At 39.7% G+C, this 21,301-nt stretch overlaps 1 protein-coding gene across 8 annotated transcripts in view; it reads left to right on the top strand.

Moving 5' to 3' along the window:
- The window catches only part of Cacna1e (calcium voltage-gated channel subunit alpha1 E), a 304,265-nt gene that overhangs the window by 191,518 nt on the left and 91,446 nt on the right, over nucleotides 1–21,301 (top strand). The window lies entirely within an intron of this gene.

Here is a 21,301-nt window from a genome sequence, read left to right as displayed (position 1 = left end):
ATTGCTTTGGGAAGTAGGGAAACATTAAGAGTGCCAGCTTTTATAACCCAGGAATACAGGATACCTTTCTAGTCCCTGCCTCTCCCTTTGATTTTTTCCCTTGGTGTGCTTTAGCATTTGGCATGGAGATCATTAACTTCCTTGGGTAAATTCATTTCTCCTTTTTTCATACTATCATCTGTGGGAATATTTTCTTGCTTTGTGCTTTTTAGAAAATTTTATTGTTACCGTATAGCTTTCTATATGTAGATTTTGTTTTGCAACTTGACTGAATTTTATTCTAACACTTTTGTTGTAGTAATTTAGAAATTTCTGTTTGTAAGATTGTATAATCTGCAGATGCAAATGATTGTATTCCAGATGCCTTTGTTTGTTGTTCTCGGCTAAGTGCTCTGGTTAGGACTTCCTCCAGTAATATGTTGATTGGAAGAAGCAACAGTGGATGTGTTTGTCTTTTCCTGGTCATTAAGAAAAAGTTTTTAGCCTTTGGCCATTGAGTAAAATGCAATCTTTGAGATTGCATGCAGCTGTACTAATGATTCTCCACTTCCTAATGCTGCGACCCTTTAGTACAGTTCTTCATGTTGTGGTCACCCTTCTCCATCCATAAAATTATTTTTGTTTCTACTTTATAACTATAATTTCGCTACTGTTATTAATCACAACATAAATAACTGTTTTCCTATAGTCTTAGGTGACCCCTGTGTAAAGGTTGACCCAAGGGGTCATGACCCAAAGGTGGAAAATTACTGCGCTGTACCTAAATCTATTGGGAGCTTTTACCTTGAAAGAATTTTCAATATAATAAGCTGATATAATTTCCTTCATTCTTTGATGTACTATATCAAATTATTGTTTTGTGTGCATTGAATCATCTTCTCCTCCCAAAGGTAAACCTCATTTAGTCATCCTGAAGAATCCTTTTACTATCCTGTTGAAATCAGTGTGCTTAATGACCAGTATTTTTACCACCCTAAAATGTCTCTCTGCCCTTCATATTCAGTCCTCTTATCCTCTAATCCCAGGAAACCAATATTTTTATTGCCTCTATTGTTTTGCCTTTGTAAATATTTCATACAGTTGAAACATTCCAATGAGTAGCTTGGTTCATTTTCTATAGATAAAACAGAATACATTGGACTGTATTATTTATAAAAGGAAGGATTTTTTTGCCCCAAAGTTCTAGAAATTATAAGTCCTAAAGTAGGTGTCTGTATTGTCAGAGGCCCCATACTATAACATAACATAGCAGAAAGCAAAATGGCAAGAAAAATATGCAGATTGAATTTAATAATAACGTTAAGTTGAAACTGCTAAGTCAGTCTTAAGAGAGAACTTATCACCAGAATAATTAACTCAGTCCCACAAGAAAGACATCCCTTTTGAATATTTATTCATTCATCCCTGAGAGGCCTCTCCCACCACTGTAATCATAGTCAGGTTTCGGCATGAGTTTACAGGGGACATATCCTAAACTAACAGCATTTTCAGATTGGATTTTTTGTACTTAGTAATATGCATACATTTATGTTGGGTCTTTTCATGGTGTAACAGATCATTTATTTTTAGTGCTAAGTAATACCTCATTTCTTTTTAGTACTGAGGTCTGGCAGTACCAATTTTTCTAAACCTATTTACCTACTAAAGGGCATCTTAGTTACTCCCTGCGTGTAGCAATTATGTAGAAAGCTGCTGTAAGCATTCATCTAAAGGTTCGGATGTAGACAGAAGTTTTCAATTCCACTGGGTAAATACCAAAGAGTCTAATTGCTAGATCATATGGTAAGAATGTTTAATTCCTAAGAAAGTGCCAAATTGCCTTCCAAAGAGGTGGTGCATGCCATTTTCCATGCCTACTGGCTATGAATGATAGTTCCTGCTACTTCATAGCCTCGCCAGCAGCTGATGTTGTCAACATTACACATGTTGGCCACTCTTGTCTGCATGTAATGATGTTACTGTTGTTTTAATATGTACCCCTCGTAACATATGATGTAGAACAGTTTTGCGTGTGCGTGCCTGCCATCTGCTTATCCTCCCTGGTGAGGCGCCTCATTAAGATTACTCTTAATCTTGTTTCTTTTCTTGTTGTCGGGTTTAAGAGTTATTGGTATATTTTAGATTGCATCTTTTACGAATATTTTCTCAGTTTATGGCTTCTCTCCTCATCTTCTTGATGTCTTTCTTAGAGAGAAGTCTATAATTTTAAGGAAGTAGGCTTAGCCCCACCCCCTCACTCTCCCCGGGTGCTTGCTTTTTTCTTTTTGAATCATACATTTGGTGGCTTTTCTAAAAAAAGGCATTCTTATAACCAAATCTATGTGGGTATATCCTTAGATTGTCTTCTGGAAGTTTTATGATGTTTTTCATTTTTGCATTACTGCATCAAAATACCACAGATTTGGGTAAATTTGCAAATAGTAATTTATAAAAACTATAAAATTGTTTAGTTCTAAAGGATGGATATCTAAGACCAAGAAATAAATGGATTTAGCTATATATGGTGAAGCATCTCTTCTCTCAAGATAATGCCTTCTGAGTATATCCTCATGGGGAAGGCCATCTGGAGGGGTGGATGTGCTTCATGACACTGAAGAGATAGAATGGCAGACAGAAGAGGCAAAGCTGTTCCCTATGGCCCTTTTATAAGACTCCAGTCTTCTTTATGAAGGGAAAGTCCTAATGGCTGTTAACTTCCTAGTGACCTGTGTTCTCAATAAAGTTGCAACATTTGAGTTACTGCATCTAGGATGTTTTCAACAAACCCTACTGTGTAGCTCTGGCTTACTTGGAAGTTACTAGATAAAATCGACTGGCTTTGGACTTATAGCTATCCGCCTGCTCGGCCTTCCGAGTGCTGGGATAATGGTATATGGCACATGCCTTGCTTTCTGTTGCTGTTGTTCGAAATGTTCATCAATTTATACAATGTACTTTGATCATATCTGACTCCTCCTCCCTCCATATTACCCTCTCACCAGTATCTCCCTTCCTGCTCAAAGTCCTCTTAAAAACCCAACAACCCATTGAGCCTCATTGGTGATGGCTATATGCATATGGGTGTGGTGTCATCTCTTGGTAAGTTGAAAACATGCCACAGGCCATGCTTGATATAAATGGTCCACCCTTTGTAGCCACTTTCTTCTCCTCAGCTAGTGATGGACCTTAGAATCACCTACTATGCTAAGATTTTTATCATGCTCAATCTCATACAAGGAGCCACAGTTCCTTTGAGTTCATACATCTAACGACCATGTCATGTCCAGAAAGCATCATTTCACAACTTTCCTTTCCATTCTTCAGAGGTCACTTTCTTTCTCTTGCCCTTTCTGTGATATTCCCTGATACTTGGCAGGGGTGTGGAGTGGGGACAATAGCAATGTTCCATTTACAGCCATCACTCACTGTCATGTAATTCATAGCACGTCGAGCACTTAGGCGGCTCTGCATTAGCTAGTATCCATGGCAACAAGAAGCCTGAGGTTGAGAGATACTCAAACCACTGGGCCGTGTGGGGGGCAGCCCTTGAGTTAAACTTCTATAGAAACTTAAAACTCTGTAACTATTTTTAAGTTTGTAGGAGTCCACTCAAACACCATTTATTGAAAATAACATCCTTGCTCCATTGTCTTGCCTTGGGCCCTTTGGCCCTTTGGTCTCCATTACCTCTTTTTGTCTGTGTCTATTTCTGGGTTCCGAAGGCTGTCTCACAAATTCATCTGTTTATTCTTTAACAACACTGCATTGACTCGATTACTATAGATTTATACTAAGTCCTGAAGTCAGCCATTTAGCTCTGCTCTTTCTTTAGCAAGGTGCTACATGCTCTTTTGCTTCAGCATGTAACTGTTAGGTAATTTGGTGTGCCAATAGCCATAGAGCTGCTTGCTGGAGTTCTGTTCTGCTGGCAGTGAATGTGTGCATTGGGTTGGGAAGACCTGGCCTCTTGACAGTATTGACCCAGCCTATACCTCCCAACAGGTTTCTTATTTGAATTTATTCACAGGGTTCTTAGTTTTATTCATGGGAGTTTTATAAGTTTTATATATATATAAATATATATATTAATATATAATTATATATAATATATATAATATAATATATTATATTATATAAAATATAATATATAATATATATATATAATATATATAATCGTTTTTTAAAATCACACTTTATTTTGAGATGCTAATGTGAATGATACATTCTTAACTTCATATTTAATGTGTTCATTTATGATATATAGACAAACAACTGTTAACCTTGCTTATAATCTCTCTAATTGGCTATTAATTCTAAGAGTTTTGGCATTTAAATCTTTTTCTATGCAGGTGACATATATATCTAATCTCTTGGGACTGCTTAAAGACATTGTCTTTGGCATGAAGTAATTTTATTTTAATTATAGATTTACTTTTATTTATCTTGATTTTGTACTGAATTGTGCTTAATGAAGCTGCATGTCTGAATAGTTCAGATCTGAAAAATTCTTACATTTTCAATATTTTCTCAATATTTATTACTCTTTTGGAATTAAGAGTTGATTTATTTAGGATTTTCATTCTCTAATGTCCATTGTACAACATCTTTATGTTTTACATATCTATCTATATCTATGTCTATATCTATATCTATATTTATGCAGATACACACACGTTTGTGTGATATATGTGTACATATATATACTTATCTCCCCTGTTTACTGACATTTCTTTGGAAATGCCTTCTGCTACCTAACTTAACTGCAAAATATAAATATTAATGAAATTATAAAAATCAGAGATGGAAGTAAAACAATCACTACAGATCCAGCAGACAATATTCTAAGGATATATAGTGAATAATTTTGTCCAGCAAATGTAATGCCTTAGATAATATTTCAGTTTCTTGGAAAATATAAATTGCTTTACAGTTTTTTTTTCTTTTCTTTTCTTTTTTTTCAGAGCTGGGGACCGAACCCAGGGCCTTGCACTTCCTAGGCAAGCACTCTACCACTGAGCTAAATCCCCAACCCTATTAATTGCTAAAAGTGATATAACAAATCTAACAAACACTCATGTCTGTTAAAGAACCTAAATTTCTAATCTAAAACTTTCAGATATAATCAAAAAATTTCAAGATACTTTGTTGTAACCAGCAGTTTTACCAAACTCTGAGGGAGAAGTAATGATGTTCTTTCACAGGCTCCTTTCAAATGTAGAGGAGAATAAAGGACTTCCCAATTCACTCAAGGCTGTTGGCTACCATCTCCTTAACACTTAAGCCTCTCAACTATGTCATAAAAAATAAAACCTAAATAGTATCCTCTGTGAACTGGGGTACAGATATAGACAACCAAATGCTACCCATCAAATCTGGCCAAATATAAGGTACCCATTATTATTAAACAATCTTTAGTCCATGGTTGCAAGCTTCATTTATCATTTGCAAACCAACCAAGGTGTATAAAGAAAGGGTCTTAGAACATCTCAGCACAGGCACAAAAGGATTTAGCAAAATTTAATCTTCCTGTTTAATAAAAGTTCATAGTGAATTAATAGTAGGAGACAACATTCTCTGTCTGACAAAAGGACATCTACAAAAACCCTACTGTTAGCACCAGACTCGATTCTGAATCATTATGAAATATTGATCCCTCTTCTCTTTAACCTCGAAATGGACAAAATCTTTCGCCTTTACCACTTCTTTTTAACATTGTTAAGTAAATTTAAGACATTTTAGTAAGGCAAGGAAGAAAAAATAAAGGCCACATAAAATTAAAAGTGAAGAGGTAACACTGCAAAGTTTTTCAAAGCACACGTGATTTATACTATAAAACTCTAACCATGGTCTCACCATTAACCACTGGAGCTAGTGAGTGAGTTTGGTGAGATCACAGGATGTTTATATCCTGTGCAATATGTACAAACATACAAATATCCTCTGTAAATATACAAAAAATATTTGGGCTATATATACTTTCGGTACTCATAATTATCAACTTCATTTTCATTATGTGAATTTTAATAATTTTGAAAGTGATAGTCAAATATCTATGATTAAATAAAACAAGCTACCCATGCCTCTTTACCCAACCAACAGAGCATACTACAGTAAGTGAAAGGAATCCTAACGAGGAGCAGAACACACAGATTGAAAATTATACCAATGTTAAAGCATCTGTTATCCCTGTGGATGTAGAGATCCCACAGAGTAATAGTAAAGGATGAACTAGATCTGGTAGTACCAAAAACCAAGCTAATGTAAAGAAATAGGCAAGATGATTCAAAAATGGATATGAAATACATGAGCTTTAGCACAGCCAGTATTAATTTTGAGAAAGAACAATGTTACAGGACTTTTATCATTTTGTTTTAAGCGTTATCAAAATGGTAACATCACAAAGACAAAATCCCTCTGTTGTATGATTTGTCAGTGAATCCACGAGAACAGAACGGGGAGCCTCCTCTGTGGTGTGGGTGGCCAGGTTTTTAAATGAGATACAAAAAATATTTTAATTAAATCTGCCTCCTATAACTGATACTCCTATGGAAATATAGAGCCCTGTCTTTCTAGATCAAAATTAATTTGAGAAAATCTTTGAAAAATTTGGAGAAGGAAATTCACTTGAAGAGAATGCAAAAAATCACAATTAATGCTGTGAGAAGTGGGAGTCCGTTCTAGTGAATTCCACTGTGTGATCTTTGTTACGGTTGAAAACAAAAGTTCTGCTCATCAAAGCAAACCCTTGCGAGAATAAATAGAAAGAGAAGATGAACTAAAGAGAGCAACTCCATAAGATACATCTACCCCTTAGTTTTGACTTTGGACATTGTAATACTGGATTGTGAGCTTTGGAACACATTAATTGAAAATATCATTATAATTTATTTATGGCCTGGATATTTTGCGTGAGAGGGTTTTTTTTTCTTTCAGAACAAAAAACAAATCGTTCTGTCAGAAGAAATTAGTTCTTTGATTTTCAGATCCCTTGCAAAACGTAACCATTTTCTAAGTAGCGTTAGGTGAAAATGCAGTCAGAGTGTTAAAGAGACCACCTTACTTCACAATTGAACAAGACTCTGTAGATAAATCTGATCCCCTCCTTCGGAAAGCAGATTCTGTTCTCTCTAGGGGCGAGGCTAGGAGGCATTACTCTAGAGCAACAGAAGTGGGCTAACCCGGAAATATAAGAATAGGCAAGGATCGGGAAAGAATGCTAACATGACATTTATCTTTGGGTGTTAGCTTTGATGAAAGACAGGTTGTGGCTCTAACTGTACCCACATGTGCACATGAACATTTTTTCTAGCCTCAGAGGTAGGCACAAGTGTGCAGAAAGAACGTCTGAAGATATAATGTGTTTTAAGAATTCTGTAATACTTAAACTGTGAATGCGTTGTAACATTTGTACATGGTGTGTCTAGGAGATCAGTGTTTATTAGCAGAACATGCTTACTTGCAAAAGAATACAGCTGTTTATGTTGGTTAAAAAAATCAATGTTGTTCATAGCAACCCATTCTTGTAACATCTATTTATGACTTAAGGGCAATGAAGGTTTCCATCTCCCTGTGCTATGTAAGAGTGTGAGTTAAATGCATCTTTGCTGATCTACCCTTCAACATCTCTGAGCAGAATGACAGTAATATGTCCTATAGGCAGTTCAGGGGCCATGGTGACTTCACAGTCCAGCCTGTTAACTGGGTGTATCTTGGAGGACAAGAGACAGAAGAGAGGACAAGAAAATAAAAGAATGGAGAAGAACAAATGATACTAGAGGAGGGAAAGATGTAGAAAGAAGAGAAAGAGAAAGGGGTATTAAAAATGCTACTCATACACCTTAGGTGCCAGTTAGTGCAGGTCTCCTAGCTCCTCTCTGTCTTTTCATCCTACTGGGGTCAGAGGACATGATTCTGCCACTGGTGTGTGTATGACCTTTAAAAAGCTTTCAAATCTCATTTGGCCTCATATAATTGGCGGAGGGTACTAGGTGTGGACTTAAGGCCTCATATGAGCTTGGGAATTGCTCTCTGACTGAGCTATAACCCTGGTCCTTTTTACCAATGGGAGAATACCATGTGTTTGGTGTCTTGTGAAAGTTAAATGAGGCAATCCTTACAGAACAGTCATCAGCATTTCTGGTACATCAAACCCAAAACGAAGGGAACTCATATGAGACCTGGATGCCACACTTTCTTGCCACAAAGAAATGAATTTGCCCCAGGAAGCTTGTCAAACTATCTGTGGTCAAGAATTACTTTTGGAAATCTCCAGTCAAGTGTATGTGATATTGTTGTAAAATGCCCTTGTTCCAAAATGGATTACCAGAGGAAAAAGAAAAGTACAAAGAGGTATAAAACAAAGCCCCTAGTTTTGATTCTTATATTTAACAAATATAACATTTCTGTCCAATTCTGATTCTAAGAGCTATCCATTTCGAGTGTATTTTATCATGGACAGGCAATGAAGAAAGAGTATGCTGACCCATTTGCTTCATAGGATCTGAACAACGCCACACTGTGAGGACCCCATCTCTCCTGGGCAGGAATGTATGAGTAGGCTTAGTTAAGAACTTCAAAATTTTTTAAAAGTCTCTTCTGGGGTGGAGGCTCCAGTCTAAGATGATGGCTCCATGATAATTCCAAACTAGAAATGATACTTTGAATTAAATCCATTTCCCAAAGTCCCATGTGAAAAGTTTCTTCTAAAGATGGTGGATAGTTAGAATGGAGAAAAATCACTAAGGGTTCAGAAACAAAGACTTTCCCAAAAGATGCTTTTCCTCCTCCTCTGTGAAACTCATTGGCATCCTCTTATGATGTTAACTTGTTACCATGAGTCCAAATGCCTGGCTTAATATATCGAAATGATGAGTAACTCAGAATTATCCATTCATAGTACTTTGTACTTTTAAAAGAACATTTGGAGCTTCAGATGCAAACCATATCTATTGACAGTCTATCATGACGGGGGCTATGTTTGGTGCTTTGGCCATGTGCCTGTTGACATAGCAGCTTGGTGAGATTGGCAGCGTTATCAATGCCATTTGCTCAGAAATTGAATTTCAGAGAGTTATATAATTTGTGTATGGTTCGATTCAAAGACAGATGTGCTAACTATAAACACTGTTACTTTCTGCTATGCTGTGGGTTTAATTATCACTCATAATATTTTGTCACTCCTGTTTATTATGGCCCTCACTTTCCAGGGAGGACAGCAATCAATAAATGTACAACTAGATATTTCCTAAACGTCTACCTCAAGTCATCTGTTCCGGAGGAGAATATCTTTGCTCACCTGCTTTTGGGCCACTTACCGCTGATAAACAATGACATTTCAGTGAGGTGGTAATTCACTTCATCTCAATGAAGAATTCAGTCTATCTGGAAGGTTACTTAATGAAGTGGGTGATTTATTAAACATCCTCAATTTTAGAAAGCCTTTGAAATAAAGGATGATGACCACCAACCGTAGGTGAGATTACAGAGGAGCAAAATCCCAACTGTAGCACAAAATACTTTGGCGTAGCAGACAGTGTCTGGCCACAATGATGCCTTATAGCTTTAAAATGGTTTTAAAGCTCATCTAAAGTATCAAGGAGAAGATGCACTCCTGATTCTAAGATTGGCTTGGTTGAGAATGTTTTATTAAAGATAATGGTAGTATTATTGACCATATCGCCAGTAGAGATGATCTATAAAAATATGTTACCTGTGTTTTTCTCATTCAGTACATATTAGATGAGTTCCTTTTAAGCATCATAAATACTATTCTGGGCACTGGGGAAATGATAAGAACAAGGCAGAAGATACTCTGTTCTCATGAAATTTGCTTTGTACAGAAGGATAGAAAGTCAAGTTATTAAAGAAAGAGCATTTTAGTGGCATGTGTCCTTAACAAAATAAAACATATTGGAAGACTAGAGCATTACAGGTAGTAGAAAAAGCAGCTGCAATACAGAAAAGCCCAGCCTAACACAGGATTGCTACTCATGAAAGCTTTCTGTACAACTTAAAGGCAGCTTGATTCGTATAAGAATCCGTTCTCATGGCTCAGCTAGTCTTGAGCCTACCTAGCATTGTTTTTTCTATAACACCAAGGAGAGGCCTTGGAAAATTTTGCAAGTTTCAGCTTTCCCAGATATGTAGTGTTTTATTGACTTCCTAAGTCTTATGAGGGAATACCTCCCTCTGAGAGGAAACTTTTGATTTTGTATTCAGGAAAGGACCCCCTGAAGTCAAAGAGAGAGAAAGACAAAGACATGATCCATGGAAGGTTTTATAAACTATAGTAAGGACTTTGGATTTTAACAGTGGGAAGCTAAGGGAAGAACCTTAAATGATAGTGTTCTACATTAGTTTTGTATTAAAAGCTACCCCTCCTCTTTCTTCTGTGATGGTAATAGGAGATTGGGATTAGAGTATGAACAGGAAGTCAGTTAGGGAGCTTACTGGGTGCTACTGTAAGAAGCATCCAGGAAAGAAATGAAAAGTAGGTTGGGTTAGACTCAGTGTTGTTGAAGATAATTTGCAAGAACTTCTAGGAATTGTAATGGATTGGATTGGGATAGACACAAGAAGAAAACAGGAATTACTCTAGCTTGAATTAAAAGAAATTAAAACAGAAACTTTTTGAGAAGTTCAAATTTTCATATTGGAATAAATTTTAAGGTATTGATCTTCAAATACCTAATGTCAGGTACACAGTAATATGTACGTACCAAGGAGACAGTAAGGATCACTGCCCCTGTCCTCAGTTTTCAGCATCAGAGGGTTGTCAATGAGTAAGCAGACAAGCTCAAAGAATGGATGTGTTTGAAGCCCCACAGCTCCTAGTGCAAGCTGTGTGGCTTGAAGTCCAGGTGCCAAGTCCTGACTTCCTGTTGGAAAAACGAGGCAAAGTATGAGGGGATTTCTAACATACCTGGTACATAACAATGAATGGATGTGGCTTCTCATTCTCTCTCTCTCTCTCTCTCTCTCTCTCTCTTTCTCTCTCTCTCTCTGTCTGTCTCTCTCTGTCTGTCTCTCTCTGTCTCTGTCTCTCTCTCTCTCTGTCTCTCTCTCTCTCTGTCTCTCTCTCTCTCTCTCTCTCTCTCTCTCTCTCTCTCTCTCTCTCTCTCTCTCTCTCTCTCTCTCTCTCTCTCTCTCTCTCTCTCTCTCTCTCTCTCTCTCTGTCTCTCTCTCTCTCTCTCTCTCTCTCTCTCTCTCTCCCTGGTTGTTTACATTTAAGACAGGAGCAAGAAGTCTGCCTATACTAGGTCTCTAAGCTCTCTCTTCCTTCCTCAGGCTCCCTTATATTCCCACCATCCCCTTTTCCCATTAGCTTTGAACCTTCTCTTGTATTCTACTGGCCCAATTTAAAGCTCAAGGTGGTGCTTATTCTCACAGGCAAGAGTTTTTGACAGTGAAGCTATATGACACTTGACCTTTTTGAAAGAACTCTTTTGGAATTATCTGAGGAGGTAGATCAGTAGATTCTGGGAGGTATAATGTTCGTTACAAAGAAAACAAATATGTATACTCACAGATTGGTGAATGTGTACTGGCCAACCTGGAAATAGCTCTCACTCATTACTCTGAGCACAGCAGCACAGCTTCCCCCTCCTTCTCTGCACCTCCTCAGTTTTTGGGGAGGGAGCCACTTGCTATGCTGCCTCAGAGGAGTGCAAAATGTGTCTCTTAAAAGAACACAGCCATTTGTTCTCTGTCAGGATGCCTCTTTCGTACTGTAATTAGAGTGCTGTGGGGGGTGTGAGTGGGGGAGAAAGAAGAATATGAAGTGCTCCTACTTCCCTATGGCTTATTCTTCCTGCACCACAGGGTTTTGAACCCAGTGAAATATTGTGACTGAAACATACACTATTGTACTCGTACACACAGAGAGGAAGCGACATGTGTGCCTTTGAGTTCATGCCTTGATAGTATCTATGTGCCAAACTGAGGTGGCACAGACTGGTGGGTAATTACACAGAGTGAGGGAGCTGAATTCTTCTCTGGAGCTCTTGTCTCTCACTGTTTTCCTTGTGCTTGGAACACCCCAGGGTCTTTATAGCCCTTTCTTAGAAGGTTTTGTTTATATGTTTGTTTGTTTAGTTTTTGCAAGCTTTTTGAACCCGGGACCTCATACATGCCAGCAAGGCAAGCGCTGCATATTGAGCTGTGCCGTGCTCTGCCTTGAAAGATTTTAAGGACAACTGTGTGAGAACTGTCACTTGTCACTGCCCACGGTACATGCTATTCCATGATCATCCAGCTAATGGAAGGGAACAGAGAAATTTGTGGAACAAACAGTGCGACATTCAAGAGTATTTGCAGCGTTTGTTTTGCTTTCAATTTTATTTGTAGCAGTAGCAACAATGGGTTTTGTTTGGCTGAAAATTGTTAGCATCTTTCTAGCACATAACAGCAGGGGAGAAGGTGTTGGAGAAGCCAGCCTGGCTCTGTTCAATCCACAGGGATGATCTTTGCAGCACTGAATACATCTTGTGTAGATGACAGAGCATTGGTGCTATTGGTCCTACTGATCTTTAATATAAATATGTTATGAAATCCAGCTGAGTTGCATGCAGAGATGAGCTCCTGATCTTCCCCTACTCCAAACCCTGCTTTGCCCAATGCCCTTTCTACTTTGGTAAATTTCACTTCTTCCTTCTTGGTCACTAAAATCCTTGGGGTGGTCCTTGATTCATCTCTTTATTAGCCTCTGTGTCAGAGAGAGAGGTCAGTGTGTCCTCTTAGCTCTACCTTCTGCTTATATCCAGAACTTCATTATTTCTCAATAGTCACAGTCTGTCCAAGACCAAGGTCAATTGGACATGTTCTAGAAGGCTTCGCTGATTCTGTCTCTAATTCCCCTCCAGTCTCTCCTCAACAGGGCAGCCTGAGACAGTCTTAGCAAACTTCAATCAAATCTCGTAATTACTCTGCTACATCCCAAGTGATGGTGTCCTAGTTGTACTGTGAAGAATCGATTCTTCTCCCCCCTCCATCTAGCCTCATGCTTTCTTACCTCACCTCATTCATCTTCCACTGATTCAGTCCCCTCTGTCCCTATTTTCTTGCTTCTTTCATTCTGTGCCTCTGCCCAGAATGTTTCCATGCCCCAGTGCTTTGCCCTAGCTGCTGCCTCCCACCTCTTCCTGGCATGCTCCTCCCCACGTCTATCTGCATGACTCCCTCCTTTGTGTACCTCCTGCTCCACGGGTCACTCAACCAAAACGTCTGTTTTTCCCTCCAGACCTACTGTACATTTGTCAGTCTTCTTTCCCCTTTAGCACGGGTTAGTGTACTTCATGGAGCATACATTACTCACCTCCTCTGTCTTGGCCTTGCATGGGAATGTAACTTGTACAGAGATAAATACTTTGCATTTATAAACTATATCTGATGTTGGCTATCATCTTATGTAAGTTACTTTTGCTTCAGGGTGACAAAAACACTTGTCAGAAACCAATTAAATGGTGGTGATGGGGGATTCACTCTGGTTCCTTTCTTCAGAAGGTTCGGTCCATCATAAGAGTGCAACAGTTTCTTCTCATTTACATCCATTTATATCAGGACAGAAGGCAGAGAAAGGGGGGCAGGGTGATGGGATTCTTGTAGTTTTCTCTTTTTCTCTTTTTAATCCATCTGTACCCTGAGCCCAGGGAACAGTGCCACCCACATTCAAGGTGTATCTTTGTCGTTCAGTTAATTCTCTATAGAAACACTCTCACAGACACACTCGGGATATGCCATGCCATCTCCTAGGCTACTCTAAATCTGGTCATGTTGACAATGAAGAGTAACCATGCAATCATATTCTGAAACAATACCTAGATGTGGCAGGCACTTGGATATTGTGTTTTGAAGGTGGGATGGATCTATGCAGAGGGGGTCTTGGAAATAAGTTATCTCTGTTATGATATATTCTCAGAAATGGCATTAGTATTTACAAGAGACAGAGTACATTCGATGTGCTAGATATCAGACTTTGGGTTTCTTACTTTTAAGTCTCCACAATGGCCATTTAAAATGGCTGTGGTATTTATTCTAAGTTTACCAACACAGAACCAAATTTAAGAGCTTTCTCCAGATCATTCATGGTAGAGCTGGGATCCAAACCAACATCAGAGTCTTTCATTGTTGTCCTTCAACACTACAGACATCAACTTTTAGATTAAAAAATAAAACAGAAAACAAATTCTCAATCATTCATTGTCCATACTTTATGTGAATGGCCAGGCCTTCTTTCCCTGTATCTATAAAATAAAAAGACTTTAGTATTAGAAGATAAAGCAAAATGTTATCCTTTCTTTGAGTTCTATGGCATCTGCCTCTTTGAATCTCCATAATTAAAATGCTCCAACAGTGTGGAGCTTGTATCTTGGCAAGCTAAACAGATGTATAAGTCAGCTTCCATTTGTTATAGACCTTGGAATGGCAAGCCCGTGGTCCTCTGTTTGCTTTAGCTTTTCTGGATATGAAAGTTGGGCTGGGACAGGTGATTTTATTGGTCTTTCTTTCATTGCTGTGGATATAGAATGGAGGGACAGAGGCTGGGTATTTCACTTCATGAAATGCCATTTATTTGCCATAACCAATTTGGAAAAGAATCTCTGTTCTTAAGAGGCCCCTACTAAAGTGCCTAGTTGGTAGTATAGATAACACGGAGTGTCTGAGCATCTGCACCTGAACACTCATCCTGCTTATGAGAGTCAACAATGGATGGGATTTTGAAGGCCAGGTTCTGTTTTAGCCATCTTTTATTGACAACCTAAGTCTCCTTAAATCCTTCCTGGAACAAGTCAAGGGCTAAGACATAAATAACTGTAATGTCACTGAACTGTGTGACCTTCAGTAAAGTGTTTGCCTTCTCTGGGGTTGTGTTTGCTTCTCTGGAAAGTGGGAGGAAAAGTTCCCCAGGTTCAGAACACTGAAAACATAACGGTGAACAGTCTTGCCCTTGATCACCCCAGTCTACTTTCCAACAAAACCACAGTGAAAGCAGGGCTCCCACACAGAAGCCAATCCGATGTCGCTGATTTCTGTGTTTGTTTCAGAATATTTAAGCCTGACAATGTTTTTCTTGGTGCCTAACCTAAATCCCTCCTTCCAGAAGCAAGGATCATAGAAGAATATTGGCAAGGTTCCCTTGTGGGTAGCAAAGCCTTCTGAAATTATGAACTCTGAAGATTAATAGGAGTGCGATCATGTGGCATTTGTGTGCTTTGCAAAATCCCCCTGCATATACTTCAGGGTGCTGGTGGCATGAGCATGTGTATCTATGCCAATGTGTGTGTGACGAAGCATGCAAGTGTGTACAGGAGTGTGGGTAAACAGATCTTTGAGTCATACAGGCCAGTCCATCCTGGCAGGCTTTGTCTTCCTTTCTGGTTGCCATGACAGCAGCAAGAGCCTCTGCATCAGTAAACAAAGCTCCCTGTATGCGCTGAATCAGGAGCAGTGCTCTGGAACTAGGGGGTAAGCCAAGAGCCAGTAGTCTTTCCCCAGAGGATCTTAGAGCAGTTCTTCCTAAATATTTTGTCGGTAGATGAGTGGAGCAACGACCTTCCGTTAATGTTGGAGTGCAAGGTAACACAGCATGGCCTGAAGCAAGGCTTTGGTGACCCTCACTTCAAGACCCTAAGATTTAGCAAACATGATGATACATCCTAGATTTGTGGTTGACCAAAGTCCCTCCTATCATCACGTTATGGGCTAATACCAGCTACTTTATTAATACAGAGATCAGATCAGCTATGCTGTGACAATAGCTCCTTTATAGCTTGGTAAATTCACAAAGTAGAAATCAATTTTCATATTAATATAAGCATGATTTAGAAGCGAAATCTGCCTTCTCTCCTTTTACCCCTCCAGATACATATGATACATGTTTGGGGCATCCTTCTTGTCTGAGATTATTCATGTTATATGTCTACTTTCTACTTTATTTTATTGTGAAAATATAGAATTGGTTGTGAATAGGAGTTGATTTTAACAATTTATGGCTCCCATGGAAACTACTGTAAAACAAAAGCAGCCACAAATATAAATCTAATAACAAAGATGAAATAAGCCCTCTACTACAGGATACAAAAATCGGGCTTCTTATGTCTCATAACTGAAATTTAGGAACATAGACTTAGCATATACATACAGAAATCAAAATGGAGGGTCAGCCAGACCCAACTCCAGCTCACCTTCTTTCAGGTTTCTGTGTCTTGAGGGGACCAGCAAGCGATCCTCCCAGGAGAGCAGAGTGGGAAGAGGGACAGCCCAACACTATGAATGGCCAATGTAGCCCAATTCAGGTGTTTGTGACTGTCCTATTTCTTTATAGGTCACTGTTCCTCAAGAAGATTTGTTCTAGCTTGTGCTTGGGAACACAGAGTTTTAATGAGATCGTCTCTCATTGGCCAAGTCCTCACCAATTAGCTTAGATCAATGGTTCTCAAATTCCCTAATGCTGTGACCCTTTAAAACAGTTCCTCATGTTGTGGTGACCACTAAGCACAAAATTATATTTGTTGCTATAATTTATAACTATAATGCTACTGATATAAATCATAAATTAAATATCTGATTTGTGACTCCTATGAAAGGGTTGTTTGATCCCAAAAGGGGTCACCACCCATAGGTTGAGAACTGCTGGGCTAACCTGACTGGCTAGTAACCCCCAAGGGTCCTTCTGTTTACTGGGTTTGGAAGTATGAGCCATTACACCCAGCTATTTTATTTTGTTCCTCTTTGGTATTGTTTGTTGTTGTTGGTGGTGGTGGTGGTGGTGGTGGTGGTGGTGGTGGTGGTGGTGGTGGTGGTGGTGGTGGTGGTTGTTCTGTGGTTTAGATTCATGCTTGCAAGTAGACATGCTCTCCCTAGCCCTTTGGGTTTCTTCTAATGTCAGCTCTCACTGATGAGGAAACAGAGAAGTTCCCTCCCTGTTCATTAGCAGCAGATGCTGCCTGGATTCTTTGCTCTGAGAATAGAGCTGGTGGTGCTTCTGCTGCATCACATGCTCGTTTTATTTTTGTTCTGGTTTGGAATTCCATAGACTAGACACAACACATTGGCACTCTGTTACACCATGGATGTAGAAATAGAGGATGGAGCTGATTATATTCATTCGCATCTTAAACCCAGACATGTGTCAGGAGACCTCAAAGAATCTGGCCACCCTCTACTATAAGCCAGAATTCTGCCTTTAAAGTTCAAATGTTTTATCTAAAGAAACTGGATATTCTGAGATATTCAGAGGGTCGCTCTTTGAGATTGCCAAATTCTGCTGGAAATTTAGTAATAGGATCTTGTCTCTAAATAAGGTCAAGGTCATGTTTTCTGACTTTACAACACATCATTTGTGTAATCCCTTGAATTCTTATACAAAATAGACAATACTCGTTTCTTATGGGAAAGGACCAACAGAAGGAACGTGCTGGCCTTTCTCAGGTCTGGCCACCTAAGTACTCAGGGTCTGATGGCTAGGTAAGATCTAAGGATAGAATGGCTGCTTATTTCAGGCAAATAATGGAGATAATACTATTTATCCCTTTCCCTCATACATTCAATATGAATACATGGTGATCATGGCCTAGGCACAGATGGCAAATATAACAGCAATTTGACTAGTGCTGTGAATTATTTTCTAGACCTTTATTAATCCAACATAGGAATTAATTGACTTCTATTCTGTTGTCTCAAATGAAAAGCTCACTAAAACCAAAACAAACTAATGAAACTGTTCTTATATTCCTATATTCCTTAGACTTGAGCTAAAACAAAAATCCAGTTTGTAGATCATTGACTTCTCACAGCATGGGAAGAGGGGGAGATAGCCAAGGCACCGTGGAAACTGTAACTAACCTGGAATTGGAAGGTGCCACTTTGAATTCCAACTCTTTCTCTTTGTGATCTTGGGCAAATAACCTTTCTACACCTTGCAGAGTTTTATTTTGTTTTTCATGGTTTTTTGTTTGTTTTATAAATATAATACCCCAAAATGAATTTTAGACCCAAAATGTAAGTGTATTATATGAACATTAACTGCAATGTTTTATTTTTATACTTTACAGAATAGCTGTGTTAAAATTCTCAGATTCTGTTCATGTGTGATGCCATGTAGGCTTTGCCTGGCCTCATGGAGTCTACAGACTAGCAGGCATGCCAATGGGAAGAAATAACTTTTGGCACAAAGATTTGTCCTCTTTTCTAAAAGTATGTTTTATGTAGCTATTTAGATATGTTGTCTTGCTTCAATGACTATGAGTTTTACATTTTTTTTTCTCTGTGCAGACATGCACTTGTGTCATCTGTCCTGGTACACGTGCATGTATGTGAGGCCTGGCAGACATGTAAATCATGAAGTCAGAGGACAACTTCAGTGTCTGTCACAGAGAGGATGACAGCAAGGAAGAGGGTGGGGAGAGTCAGGGAATGCACAGATGCCAATGAGCAAACAACAGCGACAGAGCTACCTGATAACCGAACTACCTTGCTACCCTTCCCCTTCCTTGGTGCCTCAGCAGCCAGAGAGGGTGGTGAAGGTTGGACATCTTTAAAAACAGACAGACAAACAAGCAAAGAAAAGCTCGGTCCTGTATGTGTGGCTCTGGGTCAATAAGATCCATCCAGGAAACCAGGAAGAAGGGAACCAGAGCTAAACTGCAGAGAAAAGGGAAGCCAGCCAGAAAAACAAAGGACCAAGAAACTTTCCAAATATGGGGAGGCCAGACATGGACTTGGTGGCTAAGTCTGCCCCAAATCAAACTGCACCGTAGTAATAGAGGTCAAAAAGAGGTGACACAGGGTTTGCTGTATACATTAATTCCGCAGAAACTGTAGAGAAAGGAGGTAGGATTTCAGATATCTGCATTACAGTTTCTTCTCTGTGCTTCTCTGGTCTCAGACACTTGTCATATCAAAGAGCCACTTAGCATATACTTCAGGCTTAGTTTTCTGAGACATATCCTGGATACATTGATACTGCTTATCCTAGATGCCCAGGAATTTCCCCCATTCCTCTGGTTAGATCCTACTGAGTTTCTCCTTTGTAGTGATCTTACTCAAAATGCTACCTCAGGTTGAATTTTTCACAGCCCAGCTACCAGAGCTTGTTGGAAGTTTAAGACATGAGCATATACGAAGCTATGAAATGGAAGGAGATGCGGAGGGGTTACCCACTATTAAGTGGCACACTGCTGAAGAACTGGGGTTCTTTGTGCAGCCAGGTCTGAGTTCTTCTATTAGCTCCATGTACTTAGAATACTTAAACTTAAAGTTAACTTAAAGTTTAAGTTAGGAGTCAAAGAACCAATGGTAAAATCACTGCTGGGTAGCGATGCTACCACCAATTACCCAGGCCACCGTTACTTCTGAATGGCTGAAATCTAGAAAAGAAGACTACAGGAAGCATCCCATGCCTTGAGTTCTGCTACCCAGACCCTCAGCATCTCTGGCCACTCTCCAGTCTCATATTTTCCTTCTCTTCCTCTATAGTACAGTTAGGAACTCACTGTATCTTCAGTCAAGCACATGCCTTGTCCTCATGTCCTCAACTTGACCGCAGCCATTTCGAGCAGGTCTTATACCCAAGGAAACCAGCTCAGTGTTGACAGGAAGTTCAAGCAAAGCATAAGTAGGCATCTCTCTGTATCATGTTAGACCAGTGTCCCTGCCCCTCTGCTCCAACTAGGTTACATCCCTCAGTCCCTGGCTCATTTCTTCCCTAGACTTTAGGGAACATCTGTCAGGAACCTTTCTAGCTGGATATGGTTCTTTATTTATGAGGATCACTTTGAGTACAGCCTCCATCGGTACCCCTATGAGACTACAGTAGCAAAGGGTTGCTGGCCCGGAAGGGTAGTTGTAGCATGTAGCTTTTGCTAACCCACTTTAAGCTTCAGGTAGACTGAGCTATCAGCCCTGCCCAGGTTCTCTCAGATCCTTGGATAAAACCCACACTTAATCTTATTTTTATATTGCTTTAGCTCAATGGTCAGACTCTTAAGCCTTCCTCTGCCATAACACCCTTCTTTTCACTCCCAGCTCAGCACCTTAAATCTTCCCTCAACTTTAGTTGCTCAGTTACCTTTAGTCCCAGCTCAGCACCCTAAATCTGCCTTCAGCCTAGTTATGTTTCTAACCTCCTGCCTGTTACCCTAGGTCTGGTCAAGAGAGTGGCTAATGGCCACTCCACTCTAGATCTCATATGACTGATTTTTTTCCCCTCCAAAGCATGGTTAATCTGTCCTCTCTCTAGTTTGCTAGCCCGCCTTTGGGAAAAACTGGAATTCCCACCTATTCCTCCCAGCTCATTGGCCTCTAGCATGTTTATTCATCAATCAACAGAAACAGGAGAACAAGACCTTCAGCGATCATATGCGGATTCCCTATCAAAATATCAGAACCCCGCCCCCTAGAGTTAGTGACTAAGAAGATTGGTGGTGATAGTTTCTGGGGAATCTCAATAGCAGGTGATTTGTTATTTCCCATCTGATCACCCATTGGATGTGCTCATCTTTTCTTTTTCTACCAAGGAACTCTGTGCTCCATCCTTCTGCCTTCCTTTCCCTCCCTTCCCTACATCTCTTCTCTTCTGTCCCTTCTGCCCTGGAGCATAAGCCTTTATGTGTCTTTGTGTATACATGCACATGGAAGTCAGAGATAAACCTTGGGAATCAGGAGGTAGGACCAGACACTGACTTTGAGCTAGGCCAGCTGGCCAGTGTGACCTAGGGATCTGTCCCTTTCTGTATTTCCCCCAATGCTGGGGTTACAAGTGCATGTCACCATATCTGGCTTTTTTATATGCGTTCTGGGGGTCAAGCTAAGGGTTTCACGTTTGTGTGTCAAGCACTTTGCTAACTGAACTGTCTCTCCGGAGCTCCAAGATTCAGTCTCTTTCCTATGCCCTAGAATTCCTGAACCTGTCACTGGGCTTTTTCTTCCTCTTGACCTTCACTTCCACTTTCCCTCAGTCTTAGCATCCTCTGCCATATTCACCTTCCCATGGTCCTAGCCCATCTTCCTTTCTTATTTATTGGACACCAGACACCAGCAGCCCTTTAGTCCTTCACGTTGTGAGTGTTACTGACTTTCCCTATTGAATACCACAATATACTGGACACCATGGCAGCTCAGCTTCAATGATCTGAGTTTGCAAATTACTTCTCTGAGCCTTAATTGCCTGCTCTGTCCAATGGGGATGTTATCAGTGTTTTATCAGAGCCTTGTGAGGATTAGATGAGTTTGTGGGCTTGAAAACCCTCATATAGGACTGGCACACACTTATTGGCGAATGCAATTCAACCACTTATGGAAAACATAAAGGAGGGAAGTGGCTTTG

This window comes from Rattus rattus, chromosome 10, assembly GCF_011064425.1.
Source record: "Rattus rattus isolate New Zealand chromosome 10, Rrattus_CSIRO_v1, whole genome shotgun sequence".
Classification (NCBI taxonomy): domain Eukaryota; kingdom Metazoa; phylum Chordata; class Mammalia; order Rodentia; family Muridae; genus Rattus; species Rattus rattus.
The sequence above is the reverse complement of the archived record's forward strand: the minus strand, read 5'-3'. Positions and strand labels throughout refer to the sequence as shown.